This window comes from Rattus norvegicus, chromosome 5 (genome assembly GCF_036323735.1).
Source record: "Rattus norvegicus strain BN/NHsdMcwi chromosome 5, GRCr8, whole genome shotgun sequence".
NCBI lineage: Eukaryota > Metazoa > Chordata > Mammalia > Rodentia > Muridae > Rattus > Rattus norvegicus.
The window spans coordinates 17,001,771-17,025,568 of record NC_086023.1 but is presented as its reverse complement, the minus strand read 5'-3'; the positions used below and the strand labels follow the sequence as shown (position 1 = coordinate 17,025,568).

The following is a 23,798-nucleotide window of genomic DNA, read 5'->3' as shown; positions in this document are numbered from 1 at the left end:
TTCAGCCTTTTATTTCATACCTTTTTATTGGGAAATGAGTCCATTGATGTTGAGAGATATTAGGGACCAATGACTGTTGTTTCTTATTACTTTTGTTGTCCTAGGTGGGATTATGTTTTGTGGCTATCTTCTTTTTGGTTAGTTGAAAGAAGATTACTTTTTTGCTTTTTCTAGGGTGTAGTTTCCCTCCTTGTGTTTGAGTTTTCCATCTATTATCCTTTGTAGGACTGAATTTGTGGAAATATATTGTGTAAGTTTGGTTTTGTCATGGAGTATCTTAGTTTCTTCATTATGTTAATTGAGAGCTTTGCTCGATATAGTAGCCTGGGCTGGCATTTGTGTTCTCTTAGGGTCTGTATGACATCTTCCTAGGATCTTCTAACTTTCATATTCTCTGTTGAGAAGTCTGGTGTAATTCTGATAGGTCTGCCTTTATATGTTACTTGACCTTTTTCCCTTAACTGCTTTTAATATTCCTTCCTTGTTTAATACATTTGGTGTTTTAACTATTATATGATGGGGTGGAGTGATTTCTTTTCTGATTCAATCTATTTGGAATTCTGTAGGCTTCTTGTATGTTTATGGGCCTCTCTTTCTTTAGGTTAAGGAAGTTTTCAGTTTTCTTTTGTAATTTTTTTGAAGATATTTATTGGTTCTTTAATTTGGGAATCTAGCTCTCTTCTATACCTACTATTCTTATGTTTGAACTTCTCATTGTTTCCTGGATTTCCTGGATGTTTTGGGTCAGGAGCTTTGTGCACTTTGCATTTTCTTTGACTGTTGTGTTAATGTTTTCTATGATATCTTCTTCCCCTGAGATTCTTTCTTCTATCTCATGTGTTTTTGTTGGTGATGCATGTGCCTATGACTACTGATGTCTCTCTGAGATTTTCTATCTTCAGGGTTTTCTTCCTTTGTGATTTTTTTGTTGCTTGTATTTCCATTTTTAGATCCTGGATGGTTTTGTTCAATTCGTTCTCTTTTTGGTTGGTTTTCCTCAAATTCTTTAAGGGATTTTTGTGTTTCCTCTTTAAGGGCTTCTACCTGTTTATCTGTGTTGTCCTGTATTTCTTTAAGAGAGCTATTTATGTTCTCCTTAAAGTCCTCTAACATCATCATGATATGTCCTTTTAAATCTGATTCCTGTTTTTCTGGTGTATCCAGGGCTTGCTGTGATGGGAGAACTGGGTTCTGAAGATGCCAAGTGGCCTTCGTTTCTATTTCTTATGTTCTTGCACTTGCCTCTTGCTGTCTGTTCTTCTCTGGTATTAGCTGGTCTTACTGTCTCTGACAATGGCTTGACCCTCCTGTCAGTTTGTGTGTCAGCACTCCCAAAACACCAGCTATCTCCTGTTGGAATTTAGTTATGGCAAGCTGTGACACAGATGCAGCTGTGGGCATAGATGGAAAGCGGAAGGATCGTATCCCAGACTTCTTGGTTTCTGTGCCCTGAGGGCTTTGTGAGAGTACCTCTGAGCAGAATTGGTGTTCTTTTCTGTGTTCTGAGGTATGTCAGCACTCCTGAGAGAAAGACCAGCTCTCTCTGGTTGGGATCTAGGTCCAGAGAGCTGTGGCAGAGGGTCAGACCCTGGTGTGGATGGAAACTGGAAGCAATATAGATTGATTTAAATTGTTTATCTGATCTTGATTTTACTTTGGTAAGTGGTTTCTATTGAGAAAATTACATATTTCTTTTAGTTTTTCCAGTTTTCTTGAGAACAGGTTTTTAAAAGTATGACCTAATGATCCTTTGCATGTCTGTGTTTGTTGATCTGGGTATTCTGTCTCTATATTTTCTTTGTTTCAATACATGTTTGCTATGTTGCTCATTTTCTCAAAGAATCAACTCTTTGTTTCATTAATTCTTTATATTGATCACTGTATTTCTAATTTACTGATTTCAGCCCTGAGTTTGATTATTTCTTGCAATCTTCTCCTGGTGTATCTGCTTCTTTTTTATTCTAGAGCTTTCATGTGTGGTGTTGTTAGCATGAGATCTCTCCAGTTTTTAATGTAGGAACTTGGTGTTATGAACTTTCTTCTTAGCACTGCTTTCATCATGTCTCATAAGTTTTGGTTGTGCATTCATTTTCATTGAATTCTAGGGAGTCTTTAATTATTTCTTCATTAGAGAATTGTTCAGTTTCCATGAGTTTGTAGGCTTTCCTTTATTTTGTTGTTGAAATCCATCTTTAATCTGTGGCATACTGACCTGTCCAGAGGGTCCAGTTATTCAGGGTCCTGAAGAGGCTTTCTACCTGTGGGTCAATGGGGGTGAAGAGAAGAAGGAGACCAAGCAAAGTTCTGTTGTCAAAGTCTCGTTTATTGGGGTAAACGTTACAGCTTTTAAGGCTTTCAGGTAGGGGGAGTAACCTTTGTGAAACACAAAGGAAGGAAGCAAGAGGGTACTCTGATAGCAGGAGGTGAAGAGGTCATGCGGTGGAGACACCGGGTGGTTTGCTCAGGAAACATCTGGTATTTGCTCGGGCTGAAGCATTCCATGATTGTTATCTTCCTGTGCCGTAAATTCATGGGAGAGGCTTTTGTCCAACAATCTCAAGACTTTATGGCAGTCATCTTAGGGGTGAGTATCTGTGGCCATACAGCCCAGAGTCACGTAGCCACTTTGAGCCATACAGTCACAAAGAGGCCAGGCCCAAATCCAATATGGCTCCCTACAGTATACTAATAGGCTACGGGAGTTATTTCTATTTTCTTTTAACTGATGCGACTTGCTTTGTGACCAAAATGTGGTCAATTTTGGAGAAACTTCTATGAGGTGCTGATAAGAATGTATTTTGTTCTGTGTTTGAGGGAAATGCTCTGCAGATGTCTCTTAGGTCTTTTTAGGCTCAGTGTTTGATGGGATGACATGTCTATTACTGAATGTGGGATATTGAAGTTTTCCACTATCAATGTTGTGCTTAAAGTTTTAGTAACTTTTTTTACACATATGAGTGTGTGTAACAACATAGGTGTAAACAGCTGAAATGTCACATTGGTAGATTTTTTCCTTTGATAAGTATATAGTTGAAGTATCCTTCAACATCTTTTTTGATTAAATTTGGTTTGAACTCTGTCCTGTTAGATCTTAAAATGGCTAGACCAGCTTGCTTCTTAGGTCTATTTGCTTGGGAAATCTTTTTCCAACCATTTATTCTGAGGTAGTATCTATCTTTGTTGTTGAGGTGCATTTCTCGTATGCAGCATTTTTGCATGCAGAAAATGAATTCTGTTTTCACATTCATTCTGTTAGCCTGTGTTTTTTTAACTGGGTAATTGAGCCTATTTCTATTGAGAGAGATTAAAAAAACTGATTCTTAATTCCTGTTATTTTCATGTTGTTATTGTTGTTGTTGTTGATGGTGGTGGTGGTGATGTGTGTGTGTGTGTGTGTGTGTGTGTGTTTGTTTGTTTGTTCTGTTCTTTTGGTTTCGGTGATGTAAGATTTTTTTAATTCCTATGTTGTAATGGGTGTAGTTAACCTCCTTTCTATTATCTTTTGTAGGGCTGGGTTTGTAGGTAGACATTATTTGAATTTCATTTTACTATGAAATTTCTTGTTTTCTCCATCCATCGTGATTGAAAATTTTGCTGGGTATAGTAGTCTGGGCTGGCATCTGTGGTCTCTTAGCATCTGTCCAGGATCTGCTGGCTTTAGAACCTCATTAAGAATTCTGTTGTAATTCTAATAGTTCTACTTTTATACATTACTTGCTCATTTTTCCCCTTATAGTTTTTAATATTATTTCTGAATATTAAGTGCATTGATTATTGTGTGGTGAGGGTACATATTTTTCTAGATGAATCTACTTGGTGTTCTCTATGCTTCTTGTATATAGGCTTCTCCTTACTTAGGTTAGGAAAATTTTCTTTTATGATCTTGTTGAAAATATTTTCTGGAATTCTTCTCTTTCTTCTATTTGTGTTATTCTTAGGTTTGGTCTTTTCATCTCGTTGAGATTTCCTGGATGTTTTTCTGTTAGGAAGTTTTTAGATTTAACATTTTCTTTGACTATGTATCCATTTCTTTTATTGAATCTTCAATGCCTGAGATTTTTCTCTTCCATTTCTTGTATTCTGTTAGTGATGGGTACATTTATAGTTCCTGTTAACCTACCTAGATTTTCCATTTCCAGAATGCCCACGGATTTTTTTCTTCTATTTCCACTTTCAGGTCTTAACCACTTTAATTCATTTCTTTAAACTGTCTGCGTTTTCTTGGTTTTCTTTAAGGGAATTATTTATTTCTTCCATTTTTGTTTGTATTTTCCTCAAAAATTTTAAGGAATGTACTCACTTCTTCATTTAGAAATCCTGTCATCTTCATAAAGTTGGTTTTGAGGTTTTTTTCTTGTATTTCATCTGTTTTGGAACATTCATGGCTTGCTGTAGTAGGAGAGGTAGGCTCTGATGGTGACATATTGCCCTGGGTGTGGTTGATTGTGTTCCTATGCTGATGTCTAGGAATCTGGGTTTGGAGTGACTCTTGGTCTAGGTGCCAATTTCTGAATTTATTTTGAGGGATGGTTTTCATTTTCTTTAGTTTCTGTTTCCTCTTTGGCCTGGTAGGTCTGTGGTTTAGCAGTCATTCTTCACCTGAGTTGGGAGCTGGACTTCTGCAGCTGGCATAACCTTTGGTAGAGAAGGGGTGTCTGTGTATAAGTTGGATCCTGAGACACTGAGATGAGAAAGGGATTGGTTGTTAGAGACAGTGTTTGTATGGGGCACCAAGTGAGTTGGCACATGTGAGGTCCATGAATAGGTTGCCTACCAGTTTTTCTAGCTGGCATGGTCTATACCTAACAGGGATTATCCTGTTTCTTATGGAGCCATAACCATCTGCCGAGGGATGGCACTACTCACAATGGGTTGAGCTCTCCCACATCAATGATAAATTAGGAAAATACTCCACAGTGTTGCTTACAGGCAATCTAATGAAGACATTCTCAATTGAGATTGTTTGTGCCAAATAATTCTAACTTGAGTGATGCTGACAAAAACCTACAAACACATGTCAGTGTGAACATTTTGCCAAAAGAGGGCAGCATTCACCTACTATAGAATATAAAGAGCCTGAAAAATCACTGCAGAGAAGGATAAATTTATTTTGCCTCTTAATAAACTTGACAAAACTAGCTGTGCAGTCTTTGGTAGCTCTCCCAGTCTGGGGACTGAGTATTCTATTTTTCCTTTTGCATATATATGCAAAACATAATATTTAAATATTTACTGTATATGTAATTTAAATGCACCATAAACAGAAAACTTTCATTCTTAAACATGATTTTAAAAAGTTAAAAATAAATTCCAGTACACAGTGTTTATCTACAGGGCCTATTCTTTTAGGGTCCACCATAGTCTTTTGCATCTGTAGAAAAGTCACTTTGTTAAGAAACTGTTGATGATAGATAAGTAATGAGGAAGCAAACAGTGGACAGTTTGACTCAGACATGAATGAGTGAAATGTGTGACATGAATGAGTGAAATGTGTGGCTTTCCGGATTAGAATAGAAGGGGAAATAATATTTTTTATTTATTCTTTGTGAGTTTCACATCATGTGCCCCAGTTCCACTCATCTACCCATCTCCTCATGTCTGCCCTCAGTCATTGCAACCTCTCCTCAGCCCCCAAACATACACACACACACACACACACACACACACACACACACACACACACACACACACACACACAAACAAAATAAACCAAAAGGTAGAGGACATCTATTTGTGGAGGCTGTAGGGAGTCACAGTGTGTTTCATAATACACCCCTCTGTCCATACATCCTTTCTTGTAAAGTTCATTGCAATGAACTATCGATCTGTTCAAGGTCTCTAACTTTTGTGACACCATCACTATTGGGTCTTCACAGGGATGCCTCCCAGTTATCCTGTTGTTTGGTGTCATGGAGATTCTGTAGCTTTGGATCAGAAGAGCTGGCCCTTTCATATGCCCCAACAGTTCACAGATGATGTAGAATTGGGGGCAGGCGGGCAACTCAAAGCCCTGGATCTGGTCTGGGTGGTAGCTGAGTTGCCCAGTGCACTAGCTCTCCCTTATCCTCGCCCCCATGGAGCGCTCTCCTGCACTGCTGCAGCTATGCAACCATTTGCAGACTTCGGCTCTCAGGCTCTCAAGACCTCTGGACCAGCTCAGCAGCACCTTACACTTCCAGAGCTAGCTGCATTTTGCTGTTCAGTCGAGGAACTGGGCCTACTTTTCCAAGTGCTGCAGCTTGTGAGGGGCTGAGCCAGATTTGCTTTCCTGGTTTTCACACTTTTGGGGAGGCTGACTTATGCCATTAGGACTAGCTCAAATGTGCTATTCAGGCAAGGTCCAGGGCCCACTCTCCTGCCAGTGAGGGGCAGGGGCAGCTCTTCTTTCTCATGACCTCGAGGCCAGCTTTCCCCGACTACCGCAAGTGGCAAGGGGTGTGGGGAAGTCGTCAGTCCCGCACCTACTTCATCCCACTGCAGACCAGTAGCAGGTCTGGCTTGCAGGACCGGCCTGGCTGGTCAACTTACACCCCCTCTATCAGAGTCAGCCCTACTGTGCTGCCCAGGTGAGGTGCAGGGCCCGCTCTGCTGATTGCTGCCGAAGTTGAGAGGCGAGGCTAGCTTTCCAAAACACAATCAGTATTTGGAGGGGCCAAATCTGCACTGTCCCTGGACATCCACTTAGTCCCAGGCAGCTGCCCGGTCAGGGAATGTCCTGTGGTCTCTAGTGACAGTATGAGCCACAAATATCTATGTGGACCCCTGAGCGTGGATGGTCACAGACTCAGGGGCAAGACAGTTAGGTCTTTATGGTGGCTTTAGGCTATTCTTCCTTCTCTCTTCACAAAGCTCAAACTGTTACTCTTCTCTTTCTCTTTCATTTTCAACCACACAGTTGTACATTGTGGTGACTCCTGCTACAGGCAGCCACATGGTTGTAGGCTGCTAGGTGACACCCTTTATCCAAGCCTGGAGGCCTCAAGAGGGCACTTAGATGTTTACAGCCAGTTTCTGTGCCATCTTGAGTGGGCAGGTTTATGAATGTCTTTCTCTACTCACACTCATGGCGTGGTATCAGGTATCCTCATCACATGATAGCCAGCAAGTTTCTGGATGTCCCTGATTTTCCTTTTAAACTTCACTGCCATCATTATAGCCCTGGGATACTGTGAAGCCCTCCTTGTCACTGACTTCCTCACATAGGTGAAACATTTTTTATAACATGGTTTGTCATAAGAAGGACATATGTGCATCTAGGTCAATATATATTTGTAGCTGTTTACCCTTTAGGATTTGGTAATGTTACCAATACATAAAGAAGAAAATTTCTTCTATCTTGATTCAATAAGTAATCAATTGAGCTTCAAAGGAACAGCTACTGGCTATGCGCTTGAGCTTTGTACCAGAAGTGTAGCAGAAGTAACTTTGGGTAACTTTTGATTTCTCTGCGTGAGGAGGACTTTACACTTAGTTTCCTGTTCAGAGAGTCTAGTGTCTCCTGAATTGCTGTGTCCATAACCTTATACTGTGTTCTCCCTTTTAGCCCGTTGGCCCCAGGGTGACTTTTTCTGGAGGCAGTTTCCATGTTACCAAGCTTTGCTCAGCCCAGTTCTACCCATCCTAGGAGCTGTGGCTGTGGCTTTCTTGCCTGGCATCTGATTGAAGGATGCAACCCAAACTATTCAGTGGAACCACTTGCTTTCTCATGTTCCCCTGGTGCTTGCCACTGCTGTTCTGTGCCTGGCACTTTTGCATTTAAGAGACCAATTTCTGTAAGCACTAGATCAGTGGTTCTTAACTTTCCTTATGCTGCAATCCTTTAGTCCAATTCTTGATGTAGCAGTGGCTCCCAAATATAAAATTATTTTTGTTGCTACTTCTGAACTGTAATTTTGCTATTGCTATATATCATAATGTAAGTATCTGATATATAGAATATCTTATATTCAACTCCTTGAAAGTCATTGAGCCCCCAAAAGGGGCCACCACCCATAGGTTGAGAACCACTGCAGTAAACAATGGACCACATTTATCACATACCCCAGCATACCACAGCCATGTAAGTTAGCCAGGAATCTTTCTTTTTTTTTTAAATATATAATACGTTTTTGTTTTTGTTTTTAAGATTTATTTATTTATTATATACACTGTAGCTGTCTTCAGACACACCAGACGAGGGCATCAGACCCCATTACAGATGGTTGTGAGCCACCATGTGGTTGCTGGGATTTGAACTCAGGACCTCTGGAAGAGCAGTCAGTGCTCTTAACCACTGAGCCATCTCTCCAGCCCCCGCCAGGAATCCTTCTATGTATGCTCCATTGCTTCCAGATAGCACCGAGGCCTTCCTCCTAATTCAGGAGGCTTACTCCCTTGTTGCTTGAATGTTCCCTTCCAAAATGTAGCTTCATAATTTGACTCTGTCAGCCTGAAAATGTGATTTGACATAACTTTATTTATTCTAGATATAACTTTCTTTTCTAGCATATTTAGAATTTACCACTGTAAATTTCTATCTTCCTTTTTTGTCCCTTGGTAACTCTTCTGCAATCTTTTTGTTTGTTTGTTTGTTTTTGATTTATTCCTTTTAATTGTCTGTTCCCAAATCTTTTGGTGTCTCAGTTGGGTCAGAATGTGTCTATGTTGTTTGGAAAGAATTATTTTACCTTGAGAATATGGCACCAGTTGACAGTGTGTTAGTTGTACCTCCTAGGAATAGTATATCCTTGCTTTCAGTAGCCAAATAGCTGAGTAGACTTATAGGTCCTTCAGAGCCTTTCTTGAGTAGTCGGCATCTGGAAGATATTTGAAGGGTGCAGGATGAAGTGTGATGGTTTGCATATGCTTGGCTCAGGGAGTGACACTATTAGAAGGTGTGGCCTTGTTGGAGTAGGTGTGCAACTGTGAGCATGGGCTTTAATACCATTGTCCTAGCTTCCTGGAAGTCAGCCTTTTCCTCTTTGCCTTTGGAACAAGATGTAGAACTCTCAACTCCTCTTGCACTATGTCTGACTGGATACTGCCATGCTCCTGCCTTGATGATAATGGACTGAAGTTCTGAACCGTAAGTCAGCCCCATTAAATGTAGTCCCTGTAAGAGTTACCTTGGTCATACTGTCTGTTCACAGCAGTAAAACTCTAAGAAAAAAAGTCAAACAAGTTAGTTCAGATTGGCCTCTTCATCTTTAATATGGCAAAAACAGCCCTCTATAATTTAGCAGATACTTAAATTACATGTCTGTTAGATAAATAAATAACTAGAAGGTCAAGTCTGATATTACAATTTTCAAACTTTGAGCCACAAGCAAAGAGGTGCTGGAAGACTTTTCCGGGTGAGGGGTTTCCTGGCCTTGTTTATGGAAATCATGCCTTCAGTGCTCCCATCTCATTCTCAGTCAAAACAAAAATGCTCCACTCTCTTGAATTTAGAGAGAGAACTGTTTGGGAAGACCAGTAAACCTTTCAGTTGTAATAAAAGGAGGGCATTACTTGCTGACTAAAGTCCAAGTTGCCTTTAAAATGGCATACAGTCCAAAGATTTTCATGGTTCTGAAGCACTTTGTTAAGATCGTATGCATGTAAATATGAAATATGCTGTGCTGTCAAAAGGATAGGATGTATTCCCAATCCCAGCAGCATTGCTAATGGCTGTGCAGACAGAGCTCTGTGGTCAATGATTCCTTGTGGTTTTGTAGTGACAGTTTTCTGGAAGACAGCAGCAACACCTGAGACAGACAAACAGAGAGAAAGAGAGAGAGAGAGAGAGAGAGAGAGAGAGAGAGAGAGAGAGAGAGAGATTATTGTAGTCACCATGAAGCTCAATAAAATGGTTCCCAAGGTTCAATTGTGACCCAAACTTGTCTTCTTGTGTGTTTGAAGGGAGAGTTGCACCCATTACACACACACTTCTGAAGACTCCGAGAAGGCATTCGAGGCTCACTGGGAGGATCCTTCCTCTGTGTTCAAAATCAGAGCTTAGTCAGGGTTCCCAGGTTTTGAGTCAGATGCCTGCCCATGGATCAGGTCCCACTGCATACCACATAGGTCTTATCTTGAGCAAATTCCCAAATCTTTGTTTCTCAGTTTCTTAAGCTGTAGAGTGTATGTCTTCATAACAGTCATCCTATTGGCTATTTTGAAAACAACATGAATGACTGCATTTTCATATGTATGAAGTTGTCTAGCTATGGTAAGCACTAAGTTTTTAGCTGTTGTTACCCTGTCTACAGCACATAAGTTGCAGTTTTAAGTATCTACTTGAGCCAGGCTGGTATTTGAGGTATGTGGGTGTGTGTTGAGTAAGGGAGAAGCACTGGTGTCCAGTGTAGACTTTGGGAGATGGTTGGAAGCATGGAGGACAGTGGTTGAGCAGAGGTGGGACTTGCACATGGTCAGCTGGCACCATTTGCCATGCCATGTGACATCTGAGCCCAATATAGATGATCTTACCATGTTTTTCTACAAAATATTAATGACAAAACATAGATATCAAGTAAGTTCTGAAATACTGAAAGGGAAAGATGTCCATGTCCAATCACATCTCTTTGTACGTTGCTTATTAGCCCAGAACCTTGGCTTAGTGGAGCCACATACACAGATAGAAAGCTAGTTTAAAAAGAAGGATTCCACGCTCCTGTCCACTCACGATTGTTGACATAGGATTATATTTTGGTGTTAGCACAATCATTAAGTACTGAAGTGGAGGGGGCTTGAGAGATGTATCAGTGAATAAGAGCATTTGCTGCTCTTGCAGAGGACTGGAATGCAGTTCTCATCTTTCACATTTCACATTCATAGCTACCTGTAAGTCTAGCTTTAGAGGTTCTAACACTCTCTTTTGGCATCTATGGGCATCCATACAATGTGTTACTAACACAGTACACATGAAGATAAGCCTTTAAAAAACAGAACTTAAAATGAGCAAGCCAATCTTCAACAGTTTATGTTAAGCCACATTAAATTATACATGTACAGTCATCATCACATGAGTATAGTGTAAAGATCATTTTAGTCCTGGACATGATCAAACAGTAAATACAGTTAGCATTATTATAATTTCTTTGACTTTTTAATCATTTTTCAAAATGATTAAGAAACAATCTCAAAAAACAATGAGGTAAAACACATATTCTAAATAAAGACTTATGATGAACTGGGGATGCAGGACCAGTTCAGAAAGCTGACCTGCTGAAGGGGTTCTACACAGCTTGATCATGGTGAGCATGGCTCTGGCAGATCTTGCCCCTCCCCCAAATTCCCTCTGCCATGCTAAAAACAGTTAGAATACATTCCTACAGCTAGCCACCAAGGTCTATGTTCTTACATGACCAATTCCTCCTTCTGTTCAGCAATCAAGAGCACCCTTTGTCTTACTAATTAATATGCTCAATTAAGCACATCATTCTAACATGAGGTTTCCCCTTGTACCTTTATAACCTGACATTTTCCAATGCACCACATCTGTCTGCTCTCTATCTAGAGACACTCCTGTGTCTCATTCTGGGACAAATACTCGTTTCCCCTCTCCCTTGCCCATTTTCTCCCCTCTCCTTTGTCCCCTTCACCTTTTCCCCTCTTCCTTCTCTCTCCTGCCTTTGTTCCATATCCCTGTCCCATGTTTCTCTGAGGTAAATTCATTTCCTTTGGGCTGAGAACTTGGCCAGGAATTTGGTCTTGGAGATCCTGAGCCAATATTTTTCCTTTCATGAGAACATGAGTAGCATCTTCAGTAGTGGAAAAAGTTTACTATGAAGTCTTTTTTTTTTTTTTTTTTTTACGACATAACTTTCTTTTAATGGTCAGTTAGCCCGTAACATTGTTTACCTACATTTTTTTCTCCATCTTTTCTTCTTTTACAAAAAACAAATCAATAAGAGGCAGAACATAAAGTTTACTGTTTCTTTTTTTTTTTTTTTATTAACTTGAGTATTTCTTATATACATTTCGAGAGTTATTCCCTTTCCCGGTTTCCGGGCAAACATCCCCCTCCCCCCTCCCCTTCCTTATGGGTGTTCCCCTCCCAACCCTCCCCCCATTGCCGCCCTCCCCCCATAGACTAGTTCACTGGGGGTTCAGTCTTAGCAGGACCCAGGGCTTCCCCTTCCACTGGTGCTCTTACTAGGATATTCATTGATACCTATGGGGTCAGAGTCCAGGGTCAGTCCATGTATAGTCTTTAGGTAGTGGCTTAGTCCCTGGAAGCTCTGGTTGCTTGGCATTGTTGTACTTTTGGGGTCTCGAGCCCCTTCAAGCTCTTCCAGTTCTTTCTCTGATTCCTTCAACAGGGGACCTATTCTCAGTTCAGTGGTTTGCTGCTGACATTCGCCTCTGTATTTGCTGTGTTCTGGCTGTGTCTCTCAGGAGCGATCTACATCCGGCTCCTGTCGGTCTGCACTTCTTTGCTTCATCCATCTTGTCTAATTGGGTGGCTGTATATGTATGGGCCACATGTGGGGCAGGCTCTGAATGGGTGTTCCTTCAGTCTCTGTTTTAATCTTTGCCTCTCCCTTCCCTGCCAAGGGTATTCTTTTTCCTCATTTAAAGAAGGAGTGAAGCATTCACATTTTGATCATCCGTCTTGAGTTTCGTTTGTTCTAGGGATCTAGGGTAATTCAAGCATTTGGGCTAATAGCCACTTATCAATGAGTGCATACCATGTATGTCTTTCTGTGATTGGGTTAGCTCACTCAGGATGATATTTTCCAGTTCCAACCATTTGCCTACGAATTTCATAAACTCATTGTTTTTGATAGCTGAGTAATATTCCATTGTGTAGATGTACCACATTTTCTGTATCCATTCCTCTGTTGAAGGGCATCTGGGTTCTTTCCAGCTTCTGGTTATTATAAATAAGGCTGCGATGAACATAGTGGAGCACGTGTCTCTTTTATATGTTGAGGCATCTTTTGGGTATATGCCCAAGAGAGGTATAGCTGGATCCTCAGGCAGTTCAATGTCCAATTTTCTGAGGAACCTCCAGACTGATTTCCAGAATGGTTTTACCAGTCTGCAATCCCACCAACAATGGAGGAGTGTTCCTCTTTCTCCACATCCTCGCCAGCATCTGCTGTCACCTGAGTTTTTGATCTTAGCCATTCTCACTGGTGTGAGGTGAAATCTCAGGGTTGTTTTGATTTGCATTTCCCTTATGACTAAAGATGTTGAACATTTCTTTAGGTGTTTCTCAGCCATTTGGCATTCCTCAGCTGTGAATTCTTTGTTTAGCTCTGAACCCCATTTTTTAATAGGGTTATTTGTTTCCCTGCGGTCTAACTTCTTGAGTTCTTTGTATATTTTGGATATAAGGCCTCTATCTGTTGTAGGATTGGTAAAGATCTTTTCCCAATCTGTTGGTTGCCGTTTTGTCCTAACCACGGTGTCCTTTGCCTTACAGAAGCTTTGCAGTTTTATGAGATCCCATTTGTCGATTCTTGATCTTAGAGCATAAGCCATTGGTGTTTTGTTCAGGAAATTTTTTCCAGTGCCTATGTGTTCCAGATGCTTCCCTAGTTTTTCTTCTATTAGTATGAGTGTGTCTGGTTTGATGTGGAGGTCCTTGATCCACTTGGACTTAAGCTTTGTACAGGGTGATAAGCATGGATCGATCTGCATTCTTCTACATGTTGCCCTCTAGTTGAACCAGCACCATTTGCTGAAAATGCTATCTTTTTTCCATTGGATGGTTTTGGCTCCTTTGTCAAAAATCAAGTGACCATAGGTGTGTGGGTTCATTTCTGGGTCTTCAATTCTATTCCATTGGTCTATCTGTCTGTCTCTGTACCAATACCATGTAGTTTTTATCACTATTGCTCTGTAATACTGCTTGAGTTCAGGGATAGTGATTCCCCCTGAAGTCCTTTTGTTGTTGAGGATAGCTTTAGCTATCCTGGGTTTTTTGTTATTCCAGATGAATTTGTTAATTGTTCTGTCTAACTCTTTGAAGAATTGGATTGGTATTTTGATGGGGATTGCATTGAATCTGTAGATTGCTTTTGGTAAAATGGCCATTTTTACTATATTAATCCTGCCAATCCATGAGCATGGGAGATCTTTCCATCTTCTGAGGTCTTCTTCAATTTCTTTCCTCAGTGTCTTGAAGTTCTTATTGTACAGATCTTTTACTTGCTTGGTTAAAGTCACACCGAGGTACTTTATATTATTTGGGTCTATTATGAAGGGTGTCGTTTCCCTAATTTCTTTCTCGGCTTGTTTCTCTTTTGTATAGAGGAAGGCAACTGATTTATTTGAGTTAATTTTATACCCAGCCACTTTGCTGAAGTTGTTTATCAGCTTTAGTAGTTCTCTGGTGGAACTTTTGGGATCACTTAAATATACTATCATGTCATCTGCAAATAGTGGTATTTTGACCTCTTCTTTTCCGATCTGTATCCCCTTGATCTCCTTTTGTTGTCTGATTGCTCTGGCTAGAACTTCAAGAACTATATTGAATAAGTAGGGAGAGAGTGGGCAGCCTTGTCTAGTCCCTGATTTTAGTGGGATTGCTTCAAGTTTCTCTCCATTTAGTTTAATGTTAGCAACTGGTTTGCTGTATATGGCTTTTACTATGTTTAGGTATGGGCCTTGAATTCCTATTCTTTCCAGGACTTTTATCATGAAGGTGTGTTGAATTTTGTCAAATGCTTTCTCAGCATCTAATGAAATGATCATGTGGTTCTGTTCTTTCAGTTTGTTTATATAATGGATCACGTTGATGGTTTTCCGTATATTAAACCATCCCTGCATGCCTGGGATGAAGCCTACTTGATCATGGTGGATGATTGTTTTGATGTGCTCTTTAATTCGGTTTGCCAGAATTTTATTGAGTATTTTTGCGTCGATATTCACAAGGGAAATTGGTGTGAAGTTCTCTTTCTTTGTTGTGTCTTTGTGTGGTTTAGGTATAAGAGTAATTGTGGCTTCGTAGAAGGAATTCGGTAGTGCTCCATCTGTTTCAATTTTGTGGAATAGTTTGGATAATATTGGTATGAGGTCTTCTATGAAGGTTTGATAGAATTCTGCACTAAATCCGTCTGGACCTGGGCTCCTTTTGGTTGGGAGACCTTTAATGACTGCTTCTATTTCCTTAGGAGTTTTGGGGTTGTTTAACTGGTTTATCTGTTCCTGATTTAACTTCGATACCTGGTATCTGTCTAGGAAATTGTCCATTTCCTGAAGATTTTCAAATTTTGTTGAATATAGATTTTTATAGTAAGATCTGATGATTTTTTGAATTTCCTCTGAATCTGTAGTTATGTCTCCCTTTTCATTTCTGATTTTGTTAATTTGGACACACTCTCTGGGTCCTCTCGTTAGTCTGGCTAAGGGTTTATCTATCTTGTTGATTTTCTCAAAGAACCAACTTTTGGTTCTGTTGATTCTTTCTATGGTCCTTTTTGTTTCTACTTGGTTGATTTCATCTCTGAGTTTGATTATTTCCTGCCTTCTACTCCTCCTGGGTGTATTTGCTTCTTTTTGTTCTAGAGCTTTTTTTTTTTTATTATTATTAACTTGAGTATTTATTATATACATTTCGAGTGTTATTCCCTTTCCCGGTTTCCGGGCAAACATCCCCCTTCCCCCTTCCCTTCCTTATGGGTGTTCCCCTCCCAACCCTCCCCCCATTGCCGCCCTCCCCCCATAGACTAGTTCACTGGGGGTTCAGTCTTAGCAGGACCCAGGGCTTCCCCTTCCACTGGTGCTCTTACTAGGATATTCATTGATACCTATGGGGTCAGAGTCCAGCGTCAGTCCATGTATAGTCTTTAGGTAGTGGCTTAGTCCCTGGAAGCTCTGGTTGCTTGACATTGTTGTACTTTTGGGGTCTCGAGCCCCTTCAAGCTCTTCCAGTTCTTTCTCTGATTCCTTCAATAGGGGACCTATTCTCAGTTCAGTGGTTTGCTGCTGGCATTCGCCTCTGTATTTGCTGTATTCTGTCTGTGTTTCTCAGGAGCGATCTACATCCGGCTCCTGTCGGTCTGCACTTCTTTGCTTCATCCATCTTGTCTAATTGGGTGGCTGTATATGTATGGGCCACATGTGGGGCAGGCTCTGAATGGGTGTTCCTTCAGTCTCTGTTTTAATCTTTGCCTCTCCCTTCCCTGCCAATGGTATTCTTTTTCCTCATTTAAAGAAGGAGTGAAGCATTCACATTCTGATCATCCGTCTTGAGTTTCGTTTGTTCTAGGGATCTAGGGTAATTCAAGCATTTGGGCTAATAGCCACTTATCAATGAGTGCATACCATGTATGTCTTTCTGTGATTGGGTTAGCTCACTCAGGATGATATTTTCCAGTTCCAACCATTTGCCTACGAATTAAACTCTGTTCTAGAGCTTTTAGGTGTGCTGTCAAGCTGCTGACATATGCTCTTTCCTGTTTCTTTCTGCAGGCACTCAGCGCTATGCGTTTTCCTCTTAGCACAGCTTTCATTGTGTCCCATAAATTTGGGTATGTTGTATCTTCATTTTCATTAAATTCTAAAAAGTTTTTAATTTCTTTCTTTATTTCTTCCTTGACCAGGTTATCGTTGAGTAGAGCATTGTTCAATTTCCACGTATATGTGGGCATTCTTCCCTTATTGTTATTGAAGACCAGTTTTAGGCCGTGGTGGTCCGATAGCACGCATGGGATTATTTCTATCTTTCTGTACCTGTTGAGGCCCGTTTTTTGACCAATTATATGGTCAATTTTGGAGAAAGTACCATGAGGAGCTGAGAAGAAGGTATATCCTTTTGCTTTAGGATAGAATGTTCTATAAATATCTGTTAAGTCCATTTGGCTCATGACTTCTCTTAGTCTGTCGACATCACTGTTTAATTTCTGTTTCCATGATCTGTCCATTGATGAGAGTGGGGTGTTGAAATCTCCCACTATTATTGTGTGAGGTGCAATGTGTGTTTTGAGCTTTAGTAAGGTTTCTTTTATGTATGTAGGTGCCCTTGTATTTGGGGCATAGATATTTAGGATTGAGAGTTCATCTTGATGGATTTTTCCTTTGATGAATATGAAGTGTCCTTCCTTATCTTTTTTGATGACTTTTAGTTGGAAATTGATTTTATTTGATATTAGAATGGCTACTCCAGCTTGCTTCTTCTGACCATTTGCTTGGAAAGTTGTTTTCCAGCCTTTCACTCTGAGGTAGTGTCTGTCTTTGTCTCTGAGGTGTGTTTCCTGTAGGCAGCAGAATGCAGGGTCCTCGTTGCGTATCCAGTTTGTTAATCTATGTCTTTTTATTGGGGAGTTGAGGCCATTGATATTGAGAGATATTAAGGAATAGTGATTATTGCTTCCCTTTATATTCATATTTGGATGTGAGGTTATGTATGTGTGCTTTCATTCTCTTTGTTTTGTTGCCAAGACGATTAGTTTCTTGCTTCTTCTAGGGTATAGCTTGCCTCCTTATATTGGACTTTACCATTTATTATCCTTTGTAGTGCTGGATTTGTAGAAAAATATTGTGTAAATTTGGTTTTGTCATGGAATATCTTGGTTTCTCCATCAATGTTAATTGAGAGTTTTGCTGGATACAGTAACTGGGCTGGCATTTGTGTTCCCTTAGGGTCTGTATGACATCAGTCCAGGATCTTCTGGCCTTCATAGTTTCTGGCGAGAAGTCTGGTGTGATTCTGATAGGTCTCCCTTTATATGTTACTTGACCTTTTTCCCTTACTGCTTTTAATATTCTTTCTTTATTTTGTGCGTTTGGTGTTTTGACAATTATGTGACGGGAGGTGTTTCTTTTCTGGTCCAATCTATTTGGAGTTCTGTAGGCTTCTTGTATGTCTATGGGTATCTCTTTTTTTAGGTTAGGGAAGTTTTCTTCTATGATTTTGTTGAAGATATTTACTGGTCCTTTGAGCTGGGAGTCTTCACTCTCTTCTATACCTATTATCCTTAGGTTTGATCTTCTCATTGAGTCCTGGATTTCCTGTATGTTTTGGACCAGTAGCTTTTTCTGCTTTACATTATCTTTGACAGTTGAGTCAATGATTTCTATGGAATCTTCTGCTCCTGAGATTCTCTCTTCCATCTCTTGTATTCTGTTGGTGAAGCTTGTATCTACAGCTCCTTGTCTCTTCTTTTGGTTTTCTATATCCAGGGTTGTTTCCATGTGTTCTTTCTTGATTGCTTCTATTTCCATTTTTAATTCCTTCAACTGTTTGATTGTGTTTTCCTGGAATTCTTTCAGGGATTTTTGTGTCTCCTCTCTATGGGCTTCTACTTGTTTATTTATGTTTTCCTGGAATTCTTTCAGGGATTTTTGTGTCTCCTCTCTATGGGCTTCTACTTGTTTATTTATGTTTTCCTGGAATTCTTTCAGGGATTTTTGCGTTTCTTTCAGGCATTTTTGCGATTCCTCTCTGTAGGCTTCTACTTGTTCTCTAAGGGAGTTCTTCATGTCTTTCTTGAAGTCCTCCAGCATCATGATCAAATATGATTTTGAAACTAGATCTTGCTTTTCTGGTGTGTTTCGATATTCCATGTTTGTTTTGATGGGTGAATTGGGCTCCGATGGTGCCATGTAGTCTTGGTTTCTGTTGCTTGGGTTCCTGCGCTTGCCTCTCGCCATCAGATTATCTCTAGTGTTACTTTGTTCTGCTATTTCTGACAGTGGCTAGACTGTCCTATAAGCCTGTGTGTCAGGAGTGCTGTAGACCTGTTTTCCTCTCTTTCAGTCAGTTATGGGGACAGAGTGTTCTGCTTTCGCGCGTGTAGTTTTTCCTCTCTACAGGTCTTCAGCTGTTCCTGTGGGCCTGTGTCTTGAGTTCACCAGGCAGCTTTCTTGCAGCAGAAAATTTGGTCTTACCTGTGGTCCCGAGGCTCAAGTTCGCTCGTGGGGTGCTGCCCACGGGCTCTCTGCAGCGGCAGCAACCAGGGAGACCTGTGCCGCCCCTTCCGGGAGCTTCAGTGCACCAGGGTTCCAGATGGTCTTTGGCTTTTTCCTCTGGCGTCCGAGATGTGTGTTCAGGGAGCAGTCTCTTCTGGTTTCCCAGGCGTGTCTGCCTCTCTGTAGGTTTAGCTCTCCCTCCCACGGGATTTGGGTGCAGAGAACTGTTTATCCGGTCTGTTTCTTTCAGGTTCCGGCGGTGTCTCAGGCAGGGGTCCTGCCGCTCCTGGGCCCTCCCCCACGGGAGCCCAGAGGCCTTATACAGTTTCCTCTTGGGCCAGGGATGTGGGCAGGGGTGAGCAGAGTTGGTGGTCTCTTCCGCTCTGCAGCCTCAGGAGTGCCCACCTGACCAGGCGGTTGGGTCTCTCTCTCACCGGGTCTGGGAGCAGAGAGCTGCTGCCTACTATGAAGTCTTAAACATCTAATCATCTTCCCCTCCCTTCTTTTTAAAGCAACACACATTAATTATACAGGATAATGTTTTTTCTAATGAATGTTTCATATATGATTATGATATAATTTAGAAATATTTACTCGAGTGGTTTAAAGAAGATGCTTCTCCTGGAAAGAACCCAGATGCCCTTCAACAGAGGAATGGATACAGAAAATGTGGTACATATACACAATGGAATATTACTCAGCTATCAAAAACAATGACTTTATGAAATTCATAGGCAAATGGATGGAACTGGAAAATATCATCCTGAGTGAGGTAACCCAATCACAGAAAAACACAGATGGTATGCACTCACTGATAAGTGGCCATTAGCCCAAATGCTTGAATTGCCCTAGATGCACAGAACACATGAAACTCAAGAGGGATGATCAAAATGCGAATGCTTCACTCCTTCTTTAAAAGGGGAACATGAATACCCTTGGCAGGGAATAGGGAGGCAAAGTTTAAAACAGAGGCAGAAGGAACACCCATTCAGAGCCTGCTCCACATGTGGCCCATACTTATACAGCCACCCAATTAGATAAGATGGATGAAGCAAAGAAGTGCAGGCCGACAGGAGCCTGATGTAGATCGCTCCTGAGAGACACAGCCAGAATACATCAAATACATAGACGAATGCCAGCAGCAAATCACTGAACTGAGAACGGGATCGCCGTTGAAGGAATCAGAGAAAGGACTGGAAGAGCTTGAAGGGGCGCGAGACCCCATATGTACAACAATGCCAAGCAACCAGAGCTTCCAGGGACTAAGTCACTACCCAAAGACTATACATGGACTGACCCTGGGCTCCAACCTCATAGGTAGCAATGAATATCCTAATAAGATCACCAGTGGAAGGGGAAGCCCTTGGTCCTGCTAAGAGTGAACACCCAGTGAACGTGATTGTTGGAGAGAGGGCGGTAATGGGGGCAGGATGGCAAGATGGGGAGGGGAACACTTATATTGAAGGGGAAGGGGACGGGTTAGGGGGATGTGGGCCTGGAAACCAGGAAAGGGAATAACATTCGAAATGTAAATAAGAAATACTCGTTAATAAAGAAAAAATCTTCAAAAAAAAAAAAAGATCCTTTTCCACATTCTAGAGCATTTGAATACCTCATCCCAAGGTGAAAAAGCCATTCCAAGACGCTTAAGATGTGTGAACTTAATGGAGAAAATGCATTGTTGAGAGTGGGCTGTGAAGTTTAAAAGTCTCTGCTATCCCGAGTTCATTTTTTTGCTTCATGTTTGTGGTTGGAACTGCGAGCTCTTAGTTCTCATATTCCAGCTCAAGTTGCTGTGCCCACTTGTTGTCAAGTTTCCTTCCGTGCTATGACAGTGTCAGACTCTTATCCCTCTGGAACTGTAAGGCCCCAAATAACTCTTCTTCTATAAGTTGCTTGATCACAGTGATTTATTACAGCAATATTCTCCTGAGCACCTTCTCCCATCTCTGCTCCTGTCACCTGCCATCTCCGTTTTCTTCTTAGTCCCTTTCTATTTCATGACTTTTGTTGTTTTTTTAAATATAGATTTGTTTCAGTTTGATTTATTTAATTTACCTATTTCCAATGATTTTCATATATATATATGTGTGTGTGTGTGTATATATATATATATATATATATATATCTTATATGAAGCAGAATGGACTTGGGAGGTAAACTCTAACCCGGATCCAGAATGTTACAGAGCTTTTAAGCCTGAAAACCACAAATATCTGTGATAAGTTATATAGAAAGATTTAAAATAATATTTTCTATAAACTTTTTTTTGGGGTCTATAGTAATTTCATTGTAACAGCAAAAACCAGGCAGCGGTATGTCTACATGATTAGAGCAGATGGTGGTTATCTTTCCCAAGGGCTGAGTCTGAGCCAGGCTGGTAGCACACAAACCCCAGAATATCTCCTTCTGATCCTACCCTGCATGTCTAACTCATGGGAAGACAGGCTGCAGTCAGGATGAATGAAGGCATCCAGCTGGGCAGAGGCCCCACCCCCGAAGGAGTCAATCAATCACTGAAGAGGACACTGAAATCAAGGGCAGGGTCCCACTCTCCATGGCTCTTTGTTGAGAGAGAAGGCTATGGCATGAGCAGAAAAACTATGTTGTTTATTCTTAGCTAACTCGTGATAGGATGAGGTTGATGGTCAACCAAGCAGTAGAATGGGATGAAACTCTAGGCTATAGAACAGCAATGACAAGAAGAGGCAGGCAGACAAGACATTATATCTTCTGCTGTCCCTGTTGACGTGGTAGCAGACCTTTTGGTTTTTGTAAAGCATAATTTCCATAATGTGGTCTGCTGACACAGTTGCTCCACACCACGAGGACAAACTATACAACTGTTAGTGACAGAACTAGTTATTTTTCTCTTACAGCGTCTAATATGAGAGGCTCTACCGGGGTCCACAGGGGAACCCCTGACACCATCTGAGACTTTAGGTAAAGCTTCTGACCTATTCCGATGCCATGGCTGACAGGTTTTTGGTGTTGTGATTTTCTTGCATGTGTAAACTTTCAGAAAAGCTGGAGACAAAAGGATGAGGGAGAGTTTGGTTTAGAACTGACGAAGTTCTACTTACCAGTCATGGGAGCCTCTGCCCTACCTCTTTTCCGAGGAACGAGTTCAATCGCCAAGTGTTATGCACCGTTGAAAACAGGATCTACTCACCACCATCCACACTCCTTCACCCTGCATGTGACTTTTACAAGCGCAAAGGCTGAAAGGAAAGTGGTCTCTGTTTCTTTGCACATGGTGATTACTTGGTGACCTGGTGAATGGCTTGGGCGAGGTAGCCCACATTGCCAGAGGTGACCGCTGCCACGGAGATTCAGCCATCCTTTGTCATGTAGACTGAGAACTCCTTGGCGCTTCACCTGCGGCTTTAGGTCGATGATGTGCTGCCAGTTGTGGGACAAGCCCTCTTTCTTCAGGTTGGAGACCAACTGGGTACTTATGCTGATGATGCGGTCAGCCACGCCTTTCACACCTTGCGACCATTGCTTTTGCAAGTCTGGAGAAGTCAGGATGGTTGCAACGATCCCCGCTCCATTGAGAGGCGGGTTGGAATATAAGGGGCGGATCAGGATCTTCAGCTGTGACTCCACCCTTTTGGCTTCTTCTACATCTTTGCAGACCACCGTGAAGGCTCCCACACGCTCACCGTACAGGCCCATGTTCTTGGCATACGGTTGGCAGAGGCAGACATTGATGCCCTGCTCGATGAAGTGCCACATGGCCCAGGCGTCCTTATCACCATCACCGTTGGCAAAGCCTTGGCAGGCCATGTTAAAGAATGCGAAGAGATTCTTTTTCTTCACCACTGACTCCATTTCCTTCCACTGCTCTGGTCGCAGGTCCACGCCCATGGGGTTTTGAGCGCAAGTGTGCAGAAGGAGAACACTCTGCTCTGGGATTTTTGATGTGTCTTGTAAGGCTCTGGAGAAGTCTGCATGCCGGCATCCCTGAAGATGGGTGTGTAGTTCCCCAGGATGGTTTGGGCAGAAAGACATCTCGGCTGAACTTAAAAAATCTTTGCAGAAAACTGACTCTGACCCTTAAGGCTCCAGTCCCGGAAACGGTCTGCACAGTAACAAACCCGCAGCTTTTCAACACTTCGTTGTTCTCGCCCAGGGCCAGGTCTGCAGAAGCCTTACAAAATTCAGCCAGTCCCCCGATGGGTAGGTATTCTTTGTCCAAATTGTTTCCAGCAATCTGGACCTCTGCCTTCCGGATATTGGGGAGCATGTAAGGCTTTCCGTTATCATTCCTGTAGGCACCAACTCTCAGGTTCATCTTCTTGCTGTTGGTATCTCTCTTGAAGGCTTCGGTCACTCCCAGGATGGGATCTGGAGGTTCCATTTCAACATGGGTCCACCAGGAGCTGGCTCTGGCAGAGGTTGCAGCTGCAAGACCTGAGTGAAAGGCAGCAGCCATCCCGGAGAGGACGCGACCGGAGTGCAGGAGGGCCATGATGGGTGGTAAGACGGCAGTGGATGGTGGTAGAGCCGAGATCAGGGGAAGCTGCCGCTGGAATCTAGGTGCGGTCTCCTAAAAGATGAGGACAGTGACTTCCCTGGGCCTATTTTCTATAAAATTAATTCTGGAAATTAATATTATTCTTTAAACAGCTAGTTTTCCAAACAACTGCACGGAGACCTTATAATATTTCAAAGCTTAGGCCTTAGCTGGGCAGACTCTCAACTAGCTGATCTAAGTTAACCCAACCACTGAGCCCTATGCAGCCATGTGTCTAGGTGTACCTTCCAGGTCTGTAGTTACGTCCATCTACTCTCCTGTCTCCTGGAGAAAGGCCTTCCTCTTATTTCTTCCTAGAGTTCCTTTCTCTCTCCCAAAAAGTTCCATCTTGCTCTTTCTACTGCCCAATCACAGGATATATCCTTTTATTGGCCAAGTAATTTAGGGAGCAAGGTTTGCACAACAAATCTTGCATGCAGAAATTTGCTTGTCT

General features: G+C 41.7%; 1 pseudogene; it reads right to left on the bottom strand.

Moving 5' to 3' along the window:
* Positions 1-22,085: 22,085 nt before the first annotated feature.
* On the bottom strand, positions 22,086-23,341 carry Got2-ps2 (glutamic-oxaloacetic transaminase 2, pseudogene 2; annotated as a pseudogene).
* Between the last annotated feature and the right edge of the window lie 457 nt (positions 23,342-23,798).